Below are 22433 nucleotides of genomic sequence, written 5' to 3' on the forward strand. Positions count from 1 at the left end.
TGTCTGTCATCTGATATGGGAATATGTGCCTGCTTGCATGCATGCTAGATCTGTATGGTGTTAGTTTCACAATAATTGTTTAATGTGGATGATCCTTAACACAGTGTTCAGATTTTCAAAACAGTATATCTGTTTAATCTTCTGCTCTCTGTCTGATCAGATATATCAATATATATAAATGCAGATCTGTTTACTGAATATTTTGTTGCCAGGGTCTGATTTTCAGTGCCAGTTTAGATAGTTGATCTATGTCTGTACAGGGAAAGTGAAATTATGCTGTCTCTTGATGTTGGTTATGTGGAGGATGTTGCTGGGGAATCTTGACGATACATTTATTGGGATCACTGGGAGGAACAGCAGAAAAAGGATGAGGCACAGAAAACAGTGAACAGCATTTGAAAAAATAATTTAGTGTTGATGCTACATCATGCACAGCAAAACATTCATTTAAAAGAATTTCAAAGGTGATGATTTTATGCCTACCAAAAATACATACTTTTTTATAACACAAACAGTAATTAATCTGTGGAGACAGTGCCAGGAGCAAAAGGACCAGTGAGTTCAAAAGGGCTTTGCATTCAGTAAGCAGTAATGAAACACAAGTTTGTTTTATTTAAAGAACACCAGAAAAACCCTCATTGCTCAGGGAATGGAACTGCTGGCTGATCTCCGTCTGGAGGAAGCTTCCCTTGGGTTCTGCTCATTAGTGCTGGCAGCTTGTTGGCAATGGGACCCCTGTACTCACCCTGGAATTCTACACCGTGGGTTTTTTTTGGGTTTTTTTTTTTTTTTTTTTGTACTGTTTTAATTCCCTGTGTGTGATAGGACTAAATCTGGGCATACAACTCATGCTAGAAAAAAATAGGAATACAGTGAAATATCACTCTAAGAGTGTTGTTTTCTGCCAATGTTACTTCAGAGGTCATGGCCAAGCAAAGAGGGGAATGCAGACACCAGAGTCCTCTGCTTCATCCATTTCACATTTCTACAGTGAAGGAAAAGCATGTTAGATGAAGGTCTAATGAGTCATGTCAGCTGGCATTTCATTTTCTGTAATAATGGACCACAGTCAGTGCATAAGAATTTATATTTCTGTGGGGTGTTTATGTACAATTAAGCTCAAATTCCCTCACAAAATTATGATGTCATTATTGACTATTTTGTGTTCTAGTTTCTCCTGGGTCATGCAGAGGGTATGCCTTTTTTCAGCATAATACTACTGCATCTTCTAGGAGAATTTCATTTTTCTCCCTAATTATTTTTATGCCACTAAATAATAGTTGAATGTTTATTTCCTCGTGTAAATAAGATGTGTGAGTTCAGATTTGCTGTGCTGAAGTTCTGCTTTATTACTGATTGCTGCAACTGCATTGTTTATTTATTCTTAAAATGCCAGTTCTTTTAATGTGTTGCTTCTACATGTCTAAATGAATGAGTGATACCATGAGGCTGAATGAGATTGTCCAGATCTTCATTTCTTTTGTAAAAAAAAAAAAAAAAAAAAAAAAAAAAACCTGCCTTTTAAATTCACTTTCAGAGTACCATAATAGCCACTTCTGATATATGTATGTATTTTTGCAAGAGTGTAGACTACTAAGACTATTCCAAGCTGGCTTTAAAACAGATGGTCAGATTACTGTTACATGAAATGATCATAGTGATAGAGACTTGAAAAGAAAATTTGCATACATGTTCAAACAGAAAAAGAAAAGGCAGACTTGATATCACTATATCAAATGTTTTGCTGAAGGGTCTTCCATTTATTTCCACATGGCTCTCTTTGCCCTGCTGGGGAAGGGTGATAAGTCGTGCTGGACTCATTTCTTGCTCTGGGTTCCTATTTTCTTTTCTCGTGATAAACTTATAAGTTATGAACATTTTCATCTGGAGAAGGGAATTGGTCTGGATATTTGATGGCTGCAAACAAGTAGTTTCTTGAATGTGTGATTTACAGCTATGAACCTTAATGCCACTATGTTCAAACAGTCAGAAAACTTGTGGATTAGATGTAAAGATAATATCACTTTGGAAGTTCTTAATGTCTGATGCTATTGGCTCTTCAATTTACTGTGAAATAGAAAATAAGTAGTAGAGAATAAAGGTAGAAAGAACTGCATTTTCTCCTGTGAGCCTTCTCCACATCTTATAGCTGAGCTTAAAATACTTGCGTAGAAAATGTAGAAGTCATCAAATATTCCACGTGCAAGATGGAATTCATATGACATGGTTTAGTGGGAAATATTGGTGATGGGTGAATGGTTGGACTGGATGATCTTAGAGGTCTTTTCCAACCTTGGTAATTCTGTGATTCTCTTTCTGAGGGACATTCCTCAGAAAGCTTTTATGAGTAATCCCTCGTAAGTAAAGTATAGGATAGGATGTGAAAATTGGTAAACTGAAGGGAATTTGAAAACGAAACGTGAAGAAGACGGATTGGTGAGTTGCGGAGGTGATACACAACATGGGATTTTGGTCAATAAGAATATAGTAATGCTTCTCAGTGATGATAGCCATAGGATACTGAATATATATACTATATATATATAGCCTCATTTCACGTACATCAGTAAATGCTTTTATATAAAGTGAGTGCTTATATAAAGAGAGTGGGCTTTCTGGTCATAAAATTAGACTCAGTTTTACAGTTATATGAGCTTAATGCTGAGTCTCAACTCTGAAAGCTTTTGTTTAATAGAGGAGTGGCACTTAGTCTTCTGTGTATGGGAAAGTGCATTGAAAAAAAGAATGTCTGGAGGAGAAAAACACAGGTTCCCAAAGGAAATGGCAGGGTGATAGCTTTATTTTGATAAAGAAATGGAAATTTTTTCTGCATTGAATGTCATCATGAACAATAACTGAGAATTTTGCTGCTGTTGTTAGCAGAAACAGGTTCAATGCTTTGGTGATTTTTTCTACTAACTGATGTTAGTGTTAGGAATTATCTCCTTCTTGTAGCTTGAGCTCATTCTTTCTCTTGTGTTCTTTATCACAATTTATGATAGCAGAAAGGCAAAGAATGGATTATTAAGTCTGTCCCTCTGCCGCTTAAATCTGTTACCATATTCCATCTTTTTAACAATTGCTTTAAATGCCCCTTTCTACGGCTTTTCGTAAGAGTGTATAAAGCAGTTCTGAAGGAATGTACAGACATATTAGGGAATGCTTTTTTCTCCTCCATATCTCCCAGAAGTCAGCCCCGCTTCTGGAGGAGGAATGCTATGATAATGTATCACAGGCTTTTTATATTAATTACTGCACAATATATCGCAAGCTGCAAAGTTCCTGTTCTACAATAAGACTACCAGTTCTAACGGTGCCACATGGAGATTTAATGGCATTCATGCAAAACCCATTTTGTACCAGCTTTATCATATGGGAGATAACAGTTCAATAAATATTCTGGACCAGCCTAGATGAATTGAACATTGAATATGAAATTTAAAGTAATTCTTCTGTTTGTTGCCAAAGGTGTTGGACAAATGCTGTATATTTGCATCTCCTGCATGAGCTGGATTTACTTTTTGTTCCTCAGACAAAGGAGATAGTTGCATTGCTACATTAATTATAAGGTTACTTTCAGTGTGTTTTGATTTGATTATTGCCTTTTTTGGAGATAGATAGGTTTTAAACCAACAAACATATGTGACCGTTTATTAGTCATAGAATATGATTTATTAAAATCATTGGAATATGTTACAAATGTAAGCATTCTGACTTCAAAGAGAATTGCACATTTAGGCAATTCTATAATATTTTCTTAAAGCAAAGCCAAGCTGATTCTACATGACAGCAGTCTTAATGAGGCTCAATAAACAGTACAGTTTGTAACCTCGGGCCAACTGCTGAGCAGAAGCCGAGAGCAGTGCTACAGCTTTAGTGAGCCCATTACTGTGAGAGATGCTGGATCCTAGAGCAGCCTGAGTCACTCATTGCACAAGAGATGAAGCTCCGGTAAATAGAAATGAATATCCAAGGTGACGGGTGACAACTTTGTGCATGCATGATTTTCTCTGATTTGACAGTGCCTTGATATGGTCTTAAGGCATGGGGCTTACTAGCAGTCATTTACATTTTTAGCCATTGAAGCTTCTGTTTCCTTACAGACATTAACAATTGGGGCTTGCGGTTCCATGTAAGTATTACAAATTTCCTTTGCTTACTTTTTGAATTTAATTCTTAGGGCTTCTCAGGATCTAGAACAGCCCTTGTATACTGTTGGATGTTCAGTAATACTGGAATGCAAATGTTATTTCTGCCAAGTTAGGCTTATTTTCATTAAGTTCTTCTGAAGGTGAACTGAGATAGGAGCTTGTGTATGTATGAAACACACAAAAAAAGCCTGTATGTGTATTTGTGTTCAAGAGACATTTAGATGTTGTACTGAGGGACATGATTTAGTGGGGCATAGTGGTGAGAGTTGGATGGTTGGACTGGGTGATCTGAGAGCTCTTTTCCAACCTTGGTGATTCTATGATTCTACGATTGAAACGTTTTCAGTCATTTGATGATGAGAAAGTCACCCTGAGTTGCTTATTGCAAACCCTGTTCTAGTCCTGTTCGTTCCTTGAAGTTGAAAAAAGAGCAGGTTACTCCACCTTGGTATATAACTTTGCTAGTCTTTTACTTTTTTACATGATCTTAGCATGTACTGAAACAAATGCTCCTCTAGCAATATCATGTGGCTAAAATTCTGTGGTACCTTGGTTAGAAATCACTACCAATACTGAATCAGCAGTAGTGTACCATGCAACTGTCTGTTCAAGTCTGAGATGTCTATCAAATTCTTCCATTTTTTGTTCTGCCCAGGTTAAAACTTAAGTATGTTGAAACTCGTAGCCTCAACCTGCTTTCCCTTTTCCAGTGTGAAAGAAATCATTCTGGGATTTGGACCCAGTCCAACTTGAGGTCAGCTTAATGCCTATGGTCATATCCTGAGCCTCCCCTTTCCTGGTCAAACTGCAGGCTGCTTCCCAGCTCTGGGGCCTGATCCCTGCCTCACTGGCACATCCAGACCCCGTGGCACTGGGGCTCCTCCAGAAGCAGCCTGTATCCCACAAAGAGCACTGAAGGCAGTGCAATTTCTCTTAGAAGCTGCTATGCTGTCTTAGTCTATATGAAAATATTCCTGAAGTCCCTTTGGAAATACAACATAAATGGATTTAGGATGTGAAAAGATGGGGAAGAGCTGAGCTGTGTTACTTAAGCTTAAGGTGACCAGAGACAGTGAACCAACTCAGTGTCTACTTCTGTGTACCAAAGGTACAGACCAAATAAAACAGAAGTGGTGGTGGCAAAGGATAAAGAATTGCTACTGTACAAGAAAACAGACAGAGATTTGTTGGTGGGCATAACATATAATTTGCTGGACCATATATGCATATTTTCCTAAGGAAACTTACAGAAAAATCTTAAATTTGAGCAGTTAACCATGTGTCTTGAATTTCTAATTCTCAAATAAATGTTACCTGTCACCTTTATGGAGTTGCTGAACCGAGTGGTTAACAGCGAAATACAGGCTTGGAACAGGTTTGCCGTTTATGCTTTTGATCTTCAACCCAGTGAGATGGCAGAAAAAAGATGTTAAAAGCTAGTGGAAAAAGATTGTGCAATCAGATGCCATTCCTCATTTAGTGCTGTTAAATTGCAGAATGGCAACAACAAAGCATAAGTTGTCATCGGTTGACATTTAATTCAGTGGAAAACAGGAAAAATGCACTGTTAGAAAGTGATCTCAGAATCCCCGGGGAGTTGCAGAGATGTATAGAGAGACAGACTCACACGATAAGAATCAATGTGGTTTGTGTCTTAGGTGATGCCACCGCTTCACACAATGACATCGTTTGTATTTACAGTTAGGAACGATGTCCACAAATAGTGTTGGAATTGCTGGAAGTGGTGCAGTGACCACACAGCATTGCTTGGATGGTGAGTGGACAAACCACAGTTAATGACTGCAAGGAGGGAAATGAATTACATTGGTGTGCTGGTTGTCCTTAGGGGGCATCAGACACTCCACAGTGCAGACTGAGATGTCTGAGCCAAGGTACAAAATGCAAACAGAGCTTCTGCTGGCAGATTGGATGTTCGGAGATCAAAGCAGCAGCGTTAATAATTTGAGGCTAAACAAATATTGCTGGTTTGGTTTCACAAGTAGATTGGTTACTGCTGGTAGAAGTTGCCCTACAGGTGCCTATTGTTCATTGTTATTTTTGTAGGAATATTTAATTTCCTTGTGCAGGAGACCATGAAAATAGCTGTGTCATGAGGAAGTGGTTGTGTGGCATCGTGTGCTGAGTGTCCCTGCTAGGTCACAGTACAGACACTGGAGGAACCTGCTCAGGGTCATCCTCCTTGCCTGTGATAAACCAGCAGTTTTATAAGCATAAAGCTATTACAAAAGAAACAACAAACAAGCCAACACGTAACTGATCCTATCGAGTTACTCAGAAAAATTATTTCTTTAGAGTAAGTTCTCTAGCTGCTAAACCATGAGTGACTTAGCAATAACATGTATCATTATTGCCATTTCTTTGAAATGCTTGCGGCCACCTTTGTCACATGAATGCGATGGCATGGCTTTGTATAGGTTAGTGCTCTCTTGTATTCTAAAGAAATCAGCGCCTGCTGCCTGTTCCAGTGTTGCTGATCTGTGCTCAGGAACATGTGGTCGCTGACCCTGGGAAACAAGCGGGGTGGCTGTACAAACTCCAGAATTCTAGTTGTTCCAGACTGCAAGCAGTCAGCTTATTTATTGAATCAGAATTCACTGTTGTTCCCTATCTCTGTAGAAGTTTGAAATATGAAAAAACTAAATAATGTCTATAAATCCGTAACTTAATATCTCATATGATACATGAAGTAAGTAGTCTCTGAGGCTAGTTTTCCTGAAGGTGAGGTGTTCCATGGGAAGTTAGGGGTGGCTCCAATCTGCCTGTTGCAGCTGCTGTGATAGAGAGTCAGTGGTGCAGTGATTGTGCTGTGGCTGGAGGCAGATGAGCCATGTGTAACAGTCCATGCCAGCCCTCCCTCAGATATTCCCTTGTAGTGGAGGAGCTCTCTCTCCTCCCATTACTCTGTGGTACATGGGATAGATCGCATGTGGGTGAGGGAACTGTCCATGGTCTTGTTGCACTGTAGGGTTGATTGTGGCCATCATGTAAGCCCTCAGCCAAATGCAGGGTGAGGAAGCCCTGTTGTACTCTGCCTTGTCCAACCAGCATGGAGAAGAAGGCAGCTCAGGGACTCAGTTCAGGCAGTTTGGCAGTGCTGGGAACGAGTAGTGAGCAGTGGTGGCCTTTGATATCCTACCGAGTTGTCCTGTTTGCCCTCACAGCTTCAAGCTCCCTTCTGTGTACTTCAGTTATTAAAAGTTAGGTTCCAGGTTCCTAACTGCAAGTGTTTGAGAGTGATACTTGTAATCAAAGCACTCATGTTTTTCCTCAAAACCATATGCAAGCATCAGCAAATTCTTTCCACGCCCTTTTAAGCTTCTCTTTTTCAGAGTATCAGAGAAACAGCAGCATAATCTGCTCTCCTTTCTTCTTCTCAAATGAGATCTTCTGTTTGATTGATGCTCCTTTCAGAAAGCAATTCAGATATGAAGGAGGGGGCAGTGATATTCTGGAAGAAAATATTTGTTGGCACTTTGTGTTAACTCTGTTTTTCTGGCCAGCAGGACTCCATTCGGCCTGGGTAGCCATCCTGAAATACCACAAACAAGTAACTGGGTCAAAACTAAGAATATTTTGCTAAATTTTTGCTTTAGTCCTTGTTGTCATCTTAATTATTTTGATCACGTACTCAATTGTTTGTGAGTAGTACAGCTGTTCTGCTCCTGTCATGTTGATTATTATTTTTTTTTATTTTTAATAAAAAGCCCTAGTTAATTAGGGCCTGATTTATATGTGCAATAAGTGACAGACAGCTTTAACTTCCAGGTAAACACAGGACGTCAAAGCCATTTCAGATACTTGAGATATTTTTAACATTAGACATTTCTTTTTAACCACAAGGGTAAGATACTCTCATGATACTGAGAAGTTCAGGAGAGCTGAACCTGGAATGATGCACCCGGAGGTGAAAGGCCAGCACTGCTTGTGTGAGCCAGTGCCATCCCAGGACAAACAACTTTGGTTTGAACTTGCCGAGAATCTTGTCTAGAGTTTTTTCCTACATTCAGATTGATGGGTGAGCCTGTTTTATTCATGGGTAGTAATATTCTTCATCAGAGATCTTCAGTCTGATCATCAATTGTTAATTAAATTTCTAATTTTTTCTAATAAGAATATAAAAAAATGTCAAAGAAGAAACTCCTGTCATATTTTATTCAACAAGTAGACCCTCTAATTTTCGTGTTTCTGCAAGAACTATAAAAATGTCACTTTAAATTAGATTGCAGCTTACTGATGGCTTGCGAAGGAAAGTGGCCATTTCATCCCTTTTGTCTTAATGCCACCATCTCCAGCTGTATCGCCACATCTTGATTAGCATTTCTACTGCAGCTTGCACAGTGCCGTTATCGCCAGTCTTGACACAGAGAGCTCCTGGATTTAGAATCCCTTATGCATGAAAATTGGTAACTGAATCAGGGCAAGATTTCATCAGCAAGAGGAAAAATGTAATTTTGCCATGCCTCGGTCAGGGAAGAAGGGGATGTGGGATGGAGGCAGCCCCAGCACAGACAGCCTGTGGCTCTGCTGGTCCAACAGCGCATTGCAAAGCTTCATCCTAGGAGTGCTGAGAGAGCTGATGTTCCACTCTAAGCCCTGAAATAAAGAGCACAGAACAAACGTAATGGTTTTACCCTTCCTCTTCCCAACTTTTGGATGGTAAGTGGTTCCCAGCTTAGGGTCTGAAGAAACAGAAGAGAAAAGGACACAAAATATCATCACAGTTACCATTTTACCATAAAATGTGTAGAAACAGACAGTCCTTGGAGGTAGAACTGTAGTTTGGAATAGCTCTTCTGGAAGGGACCTTGCAAAAACTGGAGAGTCCACCTGCCTGACCACTTCAGTGCTAACGCAGAGTTAAAGCACATTACTGAGGGCATTACCCAAATGCCTTTTGACCACTGACAGGCACAGGGTATCACCCACCTTGCTAGGAAGCCTGGTCCAGGGCGAGACCTGTGCTACCTGCAAAGAGTTTGATTCACTTGTTTTTGAAGGGGAACTAAAGCTGTTGTTACTTTCATTTGTGATTTTAAAATCATGTTTTTATTTATTTATTTATGCCTGAGTAATCATTGCTGACAGGCACGGAGTAGCAGGAGCAGTGTTGCTAGAGGAGAGAGCAGCTTAGTGCACGATGCATTTGCGACCTTTCAGTTTTCTGCTGCAAACCTGTAATATATTATTGGTAATGCAGAAGGAAGGGTGGGAATGCTGCCAGCCTGCACCAGAGGTGAACAGTAGCTCAGGCTAAAGCAGCCACTGCTATGGGATCTTCAAAGATCATCTAGTTTCAACCCCCTGCTACATGCAGGCTCAAGATCCACTAGACCAGGCTTCCCAGAGCCACATCCAGCCTGGCTCTGAATGCCTCCGTAGGGAAGGTGAAAGTGGCATCAAAATGATGTCGATGTTACCTGAAGACAATGAGATGTACACTGTAATGTATGATATAAAGTGACGCGAAAGCAAGTGAAGCACTGCTGTGCTGTGCGGTGCCGGAACACTTGGCAGAGGCTGTCCAGATGCTGTGGGGTCTCCTCCTTAGGGATGTTGAGAAGCTGCCTGGCCATGGGCCTGCAGTCACAGTTACAGGACAGAAGCTATCCTCAGCAGTTTCTGACTCAGATACCTACGTTGCTTCCTATTATAAATAAATAAAATAGAGATAATTAAAAATTAAATAATAAATACCAAGCATTAAAATGTTGGTATTGTCGTATATGCAGATTTGGGTTTAAAAGTTAAAAATAAGCAGTGGTACAGGAGCAGTTGCTGCAGTAGTAGAAGAAAGCATATGAATACAGTATATGTTTTGTATTTTTAACAGCATCTCTTGGTAATAGGAAATAAAAGAGTGTGGGGACTTGCTAGTGCAGCTGAGTTTAGTGTCTTAAGGACTGCACATTTTAAAAAAGCTATTGAGTATTCTGTTAAAGTGGATGCACTTTAATACATCACTTGTAGCTATTCCATGGATATCGAAAGGACAGATAACTTTTTTTGAAGTAGGATCCTTCTGATGCTCTCCCTGTCAGGTTGTTTGTTTTGCAGCAGTAACTTGCAAATACTGCATATTTTTGTATGTTGAGCTGATACGGGATGCTTCATAAAGATACATGGGAATATCATCTGAGCAAGAAGCCCTGCCTGTGTTCTGGCTGGAAGGTGTTAAGGCACTTAATGACTGTCAGTGCACACTGCTAATTTGTACTGGTATTTTTAGTTGTACTCCCAGTAGGAATGACACGGGGTTTTTGACAGCATCTCACTGGCAGCTGTGACTGCTGGCTCCCCGGGGAGAGGGCACCGTAGATGTGCAACAGCCATCCCTTAGCTAAGGCTGCTGCTTGCTTTATGCTAATAAACCGCATTTCCAATTACATAATTTTTACAGAAACAAAACAACCTCATAAAATTGCACAACCTGTCCTTTCCTGTGAGAAATTTGTTGGTTTTTTTTCCATGTTTGTTCAGAGGAAGGGATTCTGGAAAGAATGTAATGCTGTTTTTATAAATCTTATCATATGTCCTACCAGCCGTAACCTACAGATTCTCAATTGGCATTACCTTGTTAGTTCTGATTGAAGATTGTGGTGTTTTTCCACATCTCCTGCTTTTATATGTTGGGAAATGATAGAGGTACTTTACAGATAAAATATATAGAGAAGTAGAAGACTTAAAAGGAAATATTTTTATTTTTCTAGTTTATTTTACTTACTATGATTACCCTGTGATAAGCCATTTGCATATATAAATATGTCACATGGAGTAATTCTGTGTATCTCTGTTGATAATGATACAAGTAATCAGGGACAAAATATAAATTTTAACACCAGAAATCATAGTTTTGTGAAACGTTGTATCTGTAGGATTGCAAGCAAGCTATTTTTGGTATTCAGAACCAGAGCTGCTGGTCCATGAAGGGCTGTGAAATAGTCCTGTTGGGCATGCAGGGGTTCCTAATGAGCAGTTCTCAGAGTTTCTAAGGAATGACTTTGCTCTTTCATGGGTATTTGTGTTGTAGGTAGCCGGAGCTGTTGTGATTAGTGCTGCTGCATAGCCTGCAGAGAATCTTTCCTACATGCTGTGGAGAGAGGAGACCCACCCTGATGAATTGATGGTGGATTGTTTGTGACATGTGCTGGGATTGTTATGGAAATAGCAAGGTTTTTTGTTGTTGTTGTTGTTGTTTTTTTGGTGTGGTTTTGGTTTTATTGAGCAGTTTGTAGTGGGAGCACTGAGGAGGTTCAGATTTAAGTGTGGTTCCAGGAATGATTATCACCATTGTTGGAGCTTTTTGTAATTAGATTTTTAGGAGTGTGTGTGTGTGTGTGTTTTAAGGAACTAAAATATTCCCTAAACGAGTGCACTATATTCATCTAGTGCACCTGGACAGGCTTGAGAGATGAGCCCATGCCAACCTCATGAAGTTCAGCAAGGCCAAGTGCAAGGTCCTGCACCTGGGTTGGGGCAAAGCACAGGTACAGGTTGGGTGGTGGAATGGCTTGAGAACAGCCCTGAGAAAGATCTGGGGGTGTCGGTTGATGAAATATTCAACATGAACTGGCAATTTGCGCTTGCAGCCCAGAAGGCCAACTGTATCCAGGGTTGCCCCAAGAGTAATTTGACGAGCAGGTCAAGGGAGGTGATTCTGCTCCTCTACTCTGCTCTCATGAAACCCCACCTGGAGTACCGTGTCCAGTTCTGGAGCCCTCAGCACAAGAAGGACATGGAGTTGCTGGAAGAGTATGGAAGAGCCGGGAAGCTTTGACCTTGATCCCAATTTCTGCACAGCTCGTTAGCTGTCCTCTAAGTAAAAATATGTTTTCAACCTCAAAGTGCATGTGTTTTGCTTTGGACTTTCCTAGTTTCCGCTTGTCTGCACAGTCTATCTTGCTTGATGAAAGCAGATCAGGAATCATTGGTTGAAACTTGTTTCTGTAGGAGAGTGGGAGGGCACTCTAGAAGTCAGGTGAATGTGCTGAGCAGAGTACGGGAAGCTGCTGGGATAGCGTATGCGGGCTGCTGCCAGAGACCAGAAGTTCTCAAAGATCATGGGGAGTGAGAGGAGGATGGGATGAGGGGTTCTTGCTTTAGGGCTGTGTGATATCAACGTGCACAAGTAGCAAAGAAGCAATTAGCATAGTTTTTCCACAGCAGAAGTGACCTTTATTGACTTGGGTTTTGACTTTGTTTGCTTTTTCCTGTATTGAGTACTTCGTGTCATCACTGCGGATGCTCAGAGTTTCTGGACTCGGTGACACCTTTCTGATTTTCCTCCCTTATCTCCAGCGTAGACAGATGTATATTGATAACATACAGCAGTAACTGATCATACCAAATGGTGGTGATTTTGGTCTGGTGACAGCCATGTTTGGTCTGGTGCAGCACCAGTGAAGCGCCCAGTTGCTAGTGGGGAGGCCAGGCAGGCCGCTGGCTGGGCAGGGCTGTTGGTAGTGCCCAGTGTCACTCTCGTGGGCTGGCTCAGTGGTTGCCAAGGCAGACACCTCCAGTAAACTTTTAGGAAGTTTAGATACTTCTACTGTCAAGAAATTTCATCTTTTTAAGGTTTCATTAATCTAAATTCTGTTTACAGCTATTGAATCTTGTGCCTTTGTTTGCAAGATTGGAAACGTTTCCCTCTAAGCTTTTTCCGTATGTAATCATATAAATTCAGTTCACCTTTCATCCTTCCCTCATGAGCAGAGTAGATTCAGCTTTTTTAATTTAACATTACAAGACTTATTATTTAGTCACAGGATTACTTTTGTTCTCCGACATTTTCAGGAAGGAAGTGGAAATGATAAAATGTCTCATCAGAAATGTTGTTCTAATCAACATTGTGATTTATTTCAACCAGTAGATAAATGAAAAGAGAAGGATTTGTTTACGCCACTGTTGGACCAGGACCTTTATGAGACAGCACACATGGCTTTAGATAACCAGGTCTGTCTTGAAGCCTTTGAGCCAGACTATTGTGGAGAAAAAAAGAACACTAAAGTGACAAAACCTCTTTCAGAAAAACATGTTGGCTGGCATTAATTAGTTTTCTTGCATCTAATTATTTGTAAGTCACTGTGATGATAATGAAGAAAAACCTTAGAGGCTCTGAATTTTCCTGTGTATGGCAAGGATGCCTTTGAATGACAGTAAATACTGCCACATTTTAATGTGGAAAAAATATTTTGAAACAGTTTTTGTGTTTAAATTCAAAGATTTACAATCTGTTTTAAAGTGTACATGTGAGATGGGAAGGGACTTTTTACCCTATGTCTGTCTAAAGCAATTTCTTTGTGTTTCTAGCAAAACACTTGATTAAAATACTGTCAGGCATGATTCAATATGCTCATTCCTATATTGGAATTATTATACAAAAAACCTGTGTGAATGGATAGGGTGGGACTGGGAAGATGAGTCCGTGACGTTGAAGGAGTTACGCAGCAAAGTTGACTATGAACAAGGAATCAGATTTTCTTAATGTCCTTGATACCATTCAGTGATACATCTTCTTGGATGTAGTTTGCACTTTGATTCTTGGGTACTTGTGCTGCCCTGTGCACAAAGACTTTTCTAGGCTGTTGGAGAGGGGGCAGTGGGCACTGCAGGGAGATTTGCTCCCAAGTTTTCCACCATCTGCTCTCAGGAAATGGAGAGGGCAACATCACTGACCTTCAGGGTGTTTTTGCCTGTGGCTGCTGGATGATCCAAGCTCTGCCTTCAGATTCTTCTCCACGCTCCAGCTCCTGCAGTGAGCCTGAGGGAGCCTGAGCCTAGAGAAACATGATGCTGCATCTCTTCTGAGTATCATGAAACTATTGAGATGATGATAGAAATGGTAACTCAAACTGTATATGCCCAGTGAGTAAAGATGCAAAAAGAAACCAAGCAGTACCGGTTCATATGTGCAGGCTCTCAGTGGAACTTTCCTTTGGTGCTGCACCCCAAGGTCTGTGCAACCTCGAGTGTCTGATGTTTTCCTTCTAGAGCCTGATTTTTGTACTCTGGCAGGCTGAAGATGAGAAGGAATAGTTCACTATAATGGCATAATAACCGGTATGGAATGTAGAAAACTAGAGGAATTTATCACTTATGTGTTTACAGCTTTCTGGGAGGTTTTTTTAACCCACAATATCCTTGCTAAAGGGCTGATCTCCTTGGAGATAGTCTGCCTTCTGCCCATATGTCCTGGCCATGCTCAAAAATTTCTGTTAAAATAAAGGAGCTGCATTACATAAAGCTGCATGCCCTTCCAGCTGGACAAGAGATTATTGTTGTAGTGGTGGTCTCTACAGCCTTCTTCCATGGGGTGTGTAAGCTGTCAGCAGGGCGATGAAGTGCATGTGGGAGTTATGTACATCTGCACTGGCCCCTTGCCCTCAGGTTTATTTTTGACTTCTTCCATTGTGCTTGGAGTGCTTAGAATGTCATTTACACAATTAATCCTTGAAATGGAGAAAAACTGCTCATCACATTTGCAGAAATGGAATAGGGAATAAAAGCCTCACTCAAGCGAATATTGCAGATGTCATATTGTGCTAAAAAAAATTGGCAAAATATTAGAAATGGTTATAGTCTAATTTTAAAACCACATAAAAATTAATGGCCAGTGGACATCTGAAACCTTTGAGTATTATGAACGCAAGATAAACCTTGAATTGTCTATAGACATTTCTAGAAATATAATATTTTATGAACTTTTAAATTAAGTTTTGTTCTTTTAAATGAGAGGTTAAACCTATGGCAGTCATGTTTGAATATTAGTTTGGTATCTTTTCCACTTGAAAAGGAGAAAAAATGAAAAACTGATCTGTACTTAAAGGAAGTTCTGTTGAAAAGTTTAGAAACTGCAAAAAATATAAATTTACTGTGGTTGATGAAGGGAACTGTTCTGCGGAGCTATTCTGTATACATTGGTAGTTGATTAAGACCTAAGCACATAGTGGCAAAAGTTAAAGCTGGGTACATTCCTCAGTAACTTATATCTTTATATCTTTAAATTTTGTTTCATTTTTTGAAATGGGGTTTTATTTAGGTGTTGTTCAGAATCTGAACAGCGTCTGTCCTTGCATAAAACTTCCATCCAAAAATAGAAGCTCACTATCATTAAAATATATTATTTTTCTGCAAATCTATCACCAAATGATTCACTTGAAAAAGTTCAATATTTGCTATACAGTAATATTACAGAAGAGAAAGAATAAGTTTGCATCCTTTTTTGGCATCTGAGCAAATACTAGCTTTAGAGCACATGCCACTGTGGGAAAGAATAGTTTACTTTGGGATTTTTCCGTGGACTTTTGTGAGAAGTGTGATAAGCAGCAAAGATGTTACTGGCTGTTTCAGTCTTCTGGCTCCTCTCTTCTGGAGTAAAAATTGCACTTGACAGATCAGATGTTTATGAATCTGACATGAAAATCCTTAGAAATGGTAGTCTTTGGCCACTTTTATCCTCAGAGGGCTGTAAATGTATGTAACTAAGATCACTGCAGCAATTTATTGGTTTCTGATTCTCCCACCTGCAGGGCGGGGGCGGCTGCTGCTGCTCTGCAGCACAGAGCATTGTGTGAGCATTTCCTTACCCCTTGTATCCTCAGCTCCTCCCTGCTTCCCGTATTCCTTCTGTAAATATCAATTTATTGTCTCACCTGAATTTAAAGACTGTGGTTGTTTTGTTTTGTTTTTACAAACTAATTTTCTGTAGTTGTTTATGCTATTACCTATTTCTGAAAGATTTTATCAGAAAGCCATTAACTCCATCTGGAGTTATAAACCAAGACATTCCTTGATAGTGAAGACTTAAGAGAGAAACAATCAGTTATGAAGATTTTTCAACTTCTATAGAGGCTGGACAGCAATTCCTGCCTATTAAATGAGTATACGTTCCTCCTGTGCGAGCGGCTCTTGCTGCAACTTGACAGAGCAGGTACATGTGGCAGTCCCACTGCATCAGTGATTCAAGAGGAATCAGTGAGTATCTGGGGCAAGATCATCTTATGAATGAGAAAGAACCTGGAAATTATCTGAAAACTTCCACTGCTGTGTACCCTTGTCACTAACACTTTGCAAAGAGATGGTGGTGGTCTCTTCTTTCATCTTGCAGCAGGCAAAGTACTTCTAGCCCACAAATCTCCCTTTAGCTCACAGAAGCCAAATGCTTGGTGGCTGCAGTAGCTGAGCTTTGTTTTAGGCATTTTGTAGAATCATAGAATCGTTTGAGTTGGAAGGGACTCCCAAAGGTCATGTCATCTAGTCCACGTCCCCTGCAGTGTGCAGGGGCACCTACAGCTAGATCAGATTGCTCAGAGCCCAGCCCAGCATAACCTTGACTATCTCCAGGGATGGGGCACCCATCACTTCTCTGGGCAACCTATTCCAGTGCTTCACGACCCTTATCATAAAGATAGTGAATACTGAGTGAAGAAATAAATACAACTTGACAGCTCAGGAGCTAGCAGAATATGCTTTTAAAGAGAAAAAGGCATTACTCAGTCTATGAGTGATGGCAGCCTGGATGATCCTGACGTAGCGTGCCCGACTTTCACAAGCAAACTGTTGGTCTAGCTGTCACGCGTTCTTCTGTCCATGGTGCTGGGGCATAGCAACAGCAACACAAGCGTGAATCAGAAGAGCATATATCTTCTGCCTTCAGAGAGCTTAAATAGTTGTTGGGAAATACAAAGACAGGCCTGCTTAGGAAAGAAGGGAATTACAGGCAAACTGGTTCCCACTCCATTCTGCATGTGAATGGTGTGACACGGCAACGACAATAGCATGAATGGGAAATAGCTTATTTTTAGCTACGTGACAGCAGTTTCCCACTTGTTCATTATTCTGAGCGTAAGCTCAGTAACTGCAAGTTTCTGTATCTGCGTGGGCAGTAGGAGTGCACACTGAAAGAAAACGTGCATTAGCTGCAGAGCTGGAGAGATTTTTAGTAAGAACAGGAACACCTCTGGAAACTTACTTCAGTGTAATGATTACTTATTTACTTGAGTCTTCTCATTACGAGCCCTGGTAGGGTCATCCTCATTTGGGATGACGACAGTTGTTACCTTAGTAACTCTCTCCAATTTAAATTGCCACTGTGAACAATTTTCTGTCGTGCTGAACATTAAATCTCCTTATGCATCAGGTGCCCTAGAAATTCAGTGAGAAATAACTATTTCATGTTCTTTTCATTTGTGGTGCTTCTCAAACTTGTAACTACAGGGGAGGAATTTGGAAAGCACAAAATAGAGGTCCTATGATTCCTGATAAAGCTATTAATAAAATATCACTGCAGTGGGAATGGATATTTTTGAAGCTGCTGCTGCTGTGGCTACTTCATATCAGAAGTTTCATTTTTCTCTAGAGTGCAATTTAAGAAGAGAATATATGTGGACTTGAAATGAGTGCTATGATGTAAAACTGTTCAAAGGTTATTTGAAACTAGACCTCTTACACCTTTGGACTAGGTGTATTTCTGCAGTGTGCAAGATAAGGTGTCTGAACAATGCTTGTCTCCATAAGTCAGTTGCTGATACCTTTGCTGCTGGGCTTGGTCTTCCTCCTTTGTTTCCTTCTTGTCATTGGTTCTTTCTGTTGGCCAAGGACAGTTTGTCCAGCTGTCACACCTGAAATCTCAGATTTGGGTTGAGCATAATGTCCTTTTATCCCTTCATGAGTTAGTTGTTGTGCACTGGGTCCTGCAGCAGGCTGTGCCAGGAGGGTATAACCAGCAAGAACGTTGTATTTTTTTCCATGAGGAGACCCTTAGAACATTAAATGCTTGTAGGAGACACATGGTAACCAGTCTGTACACCACCACAGCCTGTCCTGTTCTCCTGGAACATGTCAGTTAGGCAATGGCATAAATTACATATGAAATGTGGAGTTTTGTGGGAGGAGACGGTACATTACATCAATAAAATGCATCAATTTTTAGTGTCAGAAATGAGAGAGGATGGCAGCAGCAGAGGTTAGTTTCACATACCTCAAATCTGACAGGTTTATGTAGGATAAAGCCTAGGATAGGGCCTGGATATAGGCGGAGTGAAGTCCACATCCACTGCTTGATGGTGAAAGGTGAAAATACAGCCTGCATTTCTGGACCATTGCTCTTATCTGTTGTCTGGGCCACACAGAAACTGTCAGAACACCTACAGCCTTTTAACTAACAGCCTCCAAAGGAATGTCTTCATATGTTTGTTTCTAAATTAATATGGCTTAGAACAAGACTGAGAATCTGCTATGGTGCATACAAACAAAAAGGTACTTACGTCAGTGTCTGTATGCTCCCAGCCACAGAAATGCCAGGTTGACACAGAGCTAGGATATACAAGCTGAGCTTTCTGAACAATGGCAATTTCATTTTGCAGTGTCTTTCTGCTCTGTGCTGGAACAGATCCAAAACTTTCAAATCAGCATCACAAGATGAAATTGTGTGAAAGTATCTGTTTCCAGATTGGAAAGATTAATTTTTTTATTGAGTATCTCCCTTTGCAAATGACAAAAATGAACTGTGAATTACAGAAACCTTTTCACTGAAATCAATGCATCCCCGGGGAACATATCAGCCTTGATGAAACAACTTAATTCTGTGGGGAAAAAAAAAAAGAAGAAAAAAAAAAAACACCACAAAAACAAACATTTTGTCGAGTTTTGATAACATCTAGTCTCTTTTCAGACCTGACTGACAATGACTTTTGGGAAGTCTCAGAGTTAAGTGAATTAATACAAGTTGTTTGCTTCCCTTTTTTTCTGTATAGGATTAGTCTGTCATGAAGATATTTTTTGAAATATACTGAATCTTCCAGCCTCCTGACACAAATGAGCATCTAGCGCTGCCTGCTAGGTGGTAGAAAAAATGACATGTTTGGAACAAAATGTCTTACTGAAAATGGGCATGAATAAAAATATCAGTCAGGTTTAGTAGTGATAGCTGGAAAAGCTAAAGGTCCCCCTAGATGCCCTTTTCATTTATCTTTTTCTCATTTGGCAATGGATGCTAGCAAAGTCTTTTTCCTCATGTCCCTCAGACTGGATACCTATGTATAGAAGAACAAATTTGACAAAAGCGTGCTTAGTCCAAATGCATACTGGAAAGTGGTATGCAATTCCTAGGGACAGGTGCTAGTGGTGTTCAGCCTCCGGCCCAGCTCTGTGCCTGTATGGTACGCACGAAGGCATGCAAACAGGCTTTCAGAAACAGCAAAAATCATCACCTGAGGTGCTGCCAATCCTTCCCAGTGCAGAGTATTTCTCTTGTACATGTTTATGAGTTTTGTGTCAGATTTTGAATGTCCTCATAATTCGGGAAATAGGTTTATGAGAGTACCTGTGTCAACTTGGATCTGCGTTAAACAAAAGCTGCATTTTGTATTGAAGATGCTTTTATGACTTTCAAGATAAGTAGGAATAATATGCTACCTGACATCAGATTACAGGCACTTGATTTAACAAGAAGTCAGTGAGCCTACTCCCATCCCATATTCCTGCTAGGTTCCACACATCTGACAGCTGTCATCTGCCTTTGCTTTTGAGCTCCCACAAAACTGCATTTAACTCTTCAGCAAGTGTGGGCAGCAACAAGAATCAGGTGAAGTAGTTCATGAGACTGAGAAACTGTGCTTCAGAATGGCTCCCAGAAGTAATGAGAAGAAGGAAGCATGAAGTGAGGGAGGCCTGCGGGGTGGCACACGACACATCCAGCACGCGTCGTCCCTTCCCTCCCAGCCAATGGAATGCTACATCCAAGCTCTTCCCCACTACTGCCAAACCCTTTTGACTAAAATCTGTCAACAGCGTGAAGGCTTGAAGGGATGTCTGGGAACATTTGCAGGTGCCTGAGAAACCTTGCTTATTACCGTTTTAAAACTACACCACTTATTTATGGTTGTTTTTCAAGTAGAGCAGCAGACCTCTCAGTGTGCTATTACGGCTCCTTGCTTCATTGGACCCTCCCAAAATTGCCTTATGTCTTTCACCTGCAGTATCAGGGGTGGTGCTGCAGGAGGGATCTTGCAGACGTGGATTGTGAGGAATAGAAGCAAAGATTTTTGTATACGTGAAATTTCCTTAGCTCTGCAGCTGTGGGTGCAGGAATCCGTGAGAGGCTGTGAAAAAAAGTGAAGCATCTGTGCACCTCTTCTCTTTAGATCTCTTTGAACAGAGCTGCTCTTACACACAGTTTCCAACCATGGATCTTCACACAGGCAGAACAGGCAAGGCGTAGCACAGGCAAACTGAAGCCTGTGCTGCCTGGTGGGTGCAGTTCTATCTTCTTTGTTCGCTTACAGGTGCTTCTGCTACAGTCTTTCTCCTGAAAGGGATAGTTACTCAGGGTGGGTGGGTGTTTCCCGGTCCCTCCAGGGTGGTTGGCTTTTTTCAGGCATACACAGACAAGGAGACACTGAGCGCTGGTGGTTTTGGGGGATCAGATGCATTGAGATCTACCACCTGCAGCGCGTTACAGTCCAAACTGTGTTGCTGCAGTTGTTCTCGTGTCCTGACAGGAGCAGCGCGTGCCTCACGCAGGTCCAGTTCCCATGAGCCAGCTTAGTATTTCAGCAAACATACCAAAAAAATGGAAGCCTTAGCGCAAAACTCAAATGTTGCTGTGGCTTTCACTGACAAAGCAGCTCGGCGTACTCTGAAGAAAATGTGCTCTGGAGGTACGGCGCGCGCCCATTCCGCCCGGTTCCCGCGCTCCGCCTTCCTGCCCGCCGGCACGGCCGTGCGTTGCAGCGTCGGGCCGCGGGATCCCGCTCACCGCGGCGGGGCCGGGGCTGTCAGCAGGGGGCGGCCCCGCTCCGCCTCAGCGCGGCCTGACGCGCCGTTCGTGCCCCCGCGGCCCTTACACTCTTTGGTTCCTGCGTGCTTTGGAACGGGGCCGTGTGGTGCGGGACATTCTTCTGTCCAGTCTGGGTCGGCTGTCCTGGTGCTTGTGTCCCCTCAGGCCCCAGGTGGCAGGGCGGTGTCAGAGGCTGAAAAATCCTTAGCTTAGTGTGAGCGCTGCTCAGCAGCCACTGAAGCACCGGTGTGTTACGCACCTTATTCCCATCCTAAATCCCATTCTGCTTTCCATTCCTCTTGCTTAACTCCCACTTTATGTCATCGCCACCCTATGGTGATGTTATTTTTTTTTCCACAAAATGCAGCTTTTTACATGAAGAAAAACTATAAAGACACTTTTCAGAAAAGTCTCTGGATGCCTTAGTTACAAAGTATGTGTTCCATACCTGTCTGTATAATTCCTAATTGTTTTACATAGTTTTTCACAGATCTCTCTGAAATTCTCTGTACGCATCTGAAGTAATTTAAGTAATTTAAGAGGAGGTGTAATTTAAGTAATTTAGAGGAGGTGTAGATTCGCATGGCGTTACAATCCTTCCTTAAAATTCCTTTGGATTAAAAAAACCAAAACAGGTTGTAATGTGTCATAAGCCAACCACAAACACTGCTTTGCTGCAGATGCAATTAAGAAGACCCAATTTAAAACCAAAATTTAAAACAAAATATGATATCTGCCATCACTTTTTGTATCAAGTCTCAACATTAAGGGTTTAACCATTTTTACATGGAAGGCACTCAAAAACTTTAATTTTTCAAAATGAAAAGAGTAAGCAAAACTACTGTGTTGTGTATGGTTCTTGTGCTCATTTTTATGGACCACCTAGAGCCAGCATTGAAACTTTTACATGAATCTGTCTCGTTGGTTGTAAATAAGCTGCTGCATTTTGTGATCCATTGCGTAAGCTTCCTCAAATACAGATAAATACATCACTAAGTCCTGGCACCATTTCCAGTGCAAAAATACGGGGTAATATAAGTCAGGTCAGTTCATCAGAACTGATCTTGATATCAAGCAGTGATAACACAGTAAGTCTGGATAAACAATAATCCCATGCATATGTTAGGCAGGGTAACATATTTGCTTTAATATAACGTATTCTAATGTGTCTTATTCTTCAGTTTTATAAAGATTCTGAGAAATTTCTCAGTTACCAACACTGTTGCTTTGTTTTCCATGGAGTCAGTGTTCAGAAATACTTTCCCAAGCACCCCTTGTAGGAAGCTAAATAATGATTTAGTGACTGTGATGAATAAAATAAGTATCTACTCTGGTTGCTTAACTTAGCGTTTAGAAAAAATTATGCTGATTAGAAATGTGTGTGTAACATCAAAGTCAGGATTTACTTCCACAAAATCCTATTACGTTCTAGTAGAGCATCCGTTGTCCTCCATGATTTTTTTCTTCTTCATGTGATCCATATACAA

General features: G+C 40.9%; 1 protein-coding gene across 19 annotated transcripts in view; it reads left to right on the forward strand.

Moving 5' to 3' along the window:
- OXR1 (oxidation resistance 1) overlaps window positions 1-22433 on the forward strand; it is a 245380-nt gene that overhangs the window by 62296 nt on the left and 160651 nt on the right. For 3 of the 19 annotated variants that reach the window (XM_046928735.1, XM_046928775.1, XM_040695431.2), the window contains exons 1-2: window positions 3888-3951; window positions 4104-4132. The exons of 12 other annotated variants lie outside the window; for them this stretch is intronic. The gene's annotated coding sequence lies outside the window, so the exon portion shown is untranslated. Of the gene's footprint in view, window positions 1-3887; window positions 3975-4103; window positions 4133-22433 lie in introns of those variants that run through there. 4 more of the 19 variants (XM_040695423.2, XM_046928767.1, XM_046928745.1 and 1 more) reach the window with 3 other exon arrangements.

Source organism: Gallus gallus, chromosome 2 (genome assembly GCF_016699485.2).
Source record: "Gallus gallus isolate bGalGal1 chromosome 2, bGalGal1.mat.broiler.GRCg7b, whole genome shotgun sequence".
Lineage (NCBI taxonomy): Eukaryota > Metazoa > Chordata > Aves > Galliformes > Phasianidae > Gallus > Gallus gallus.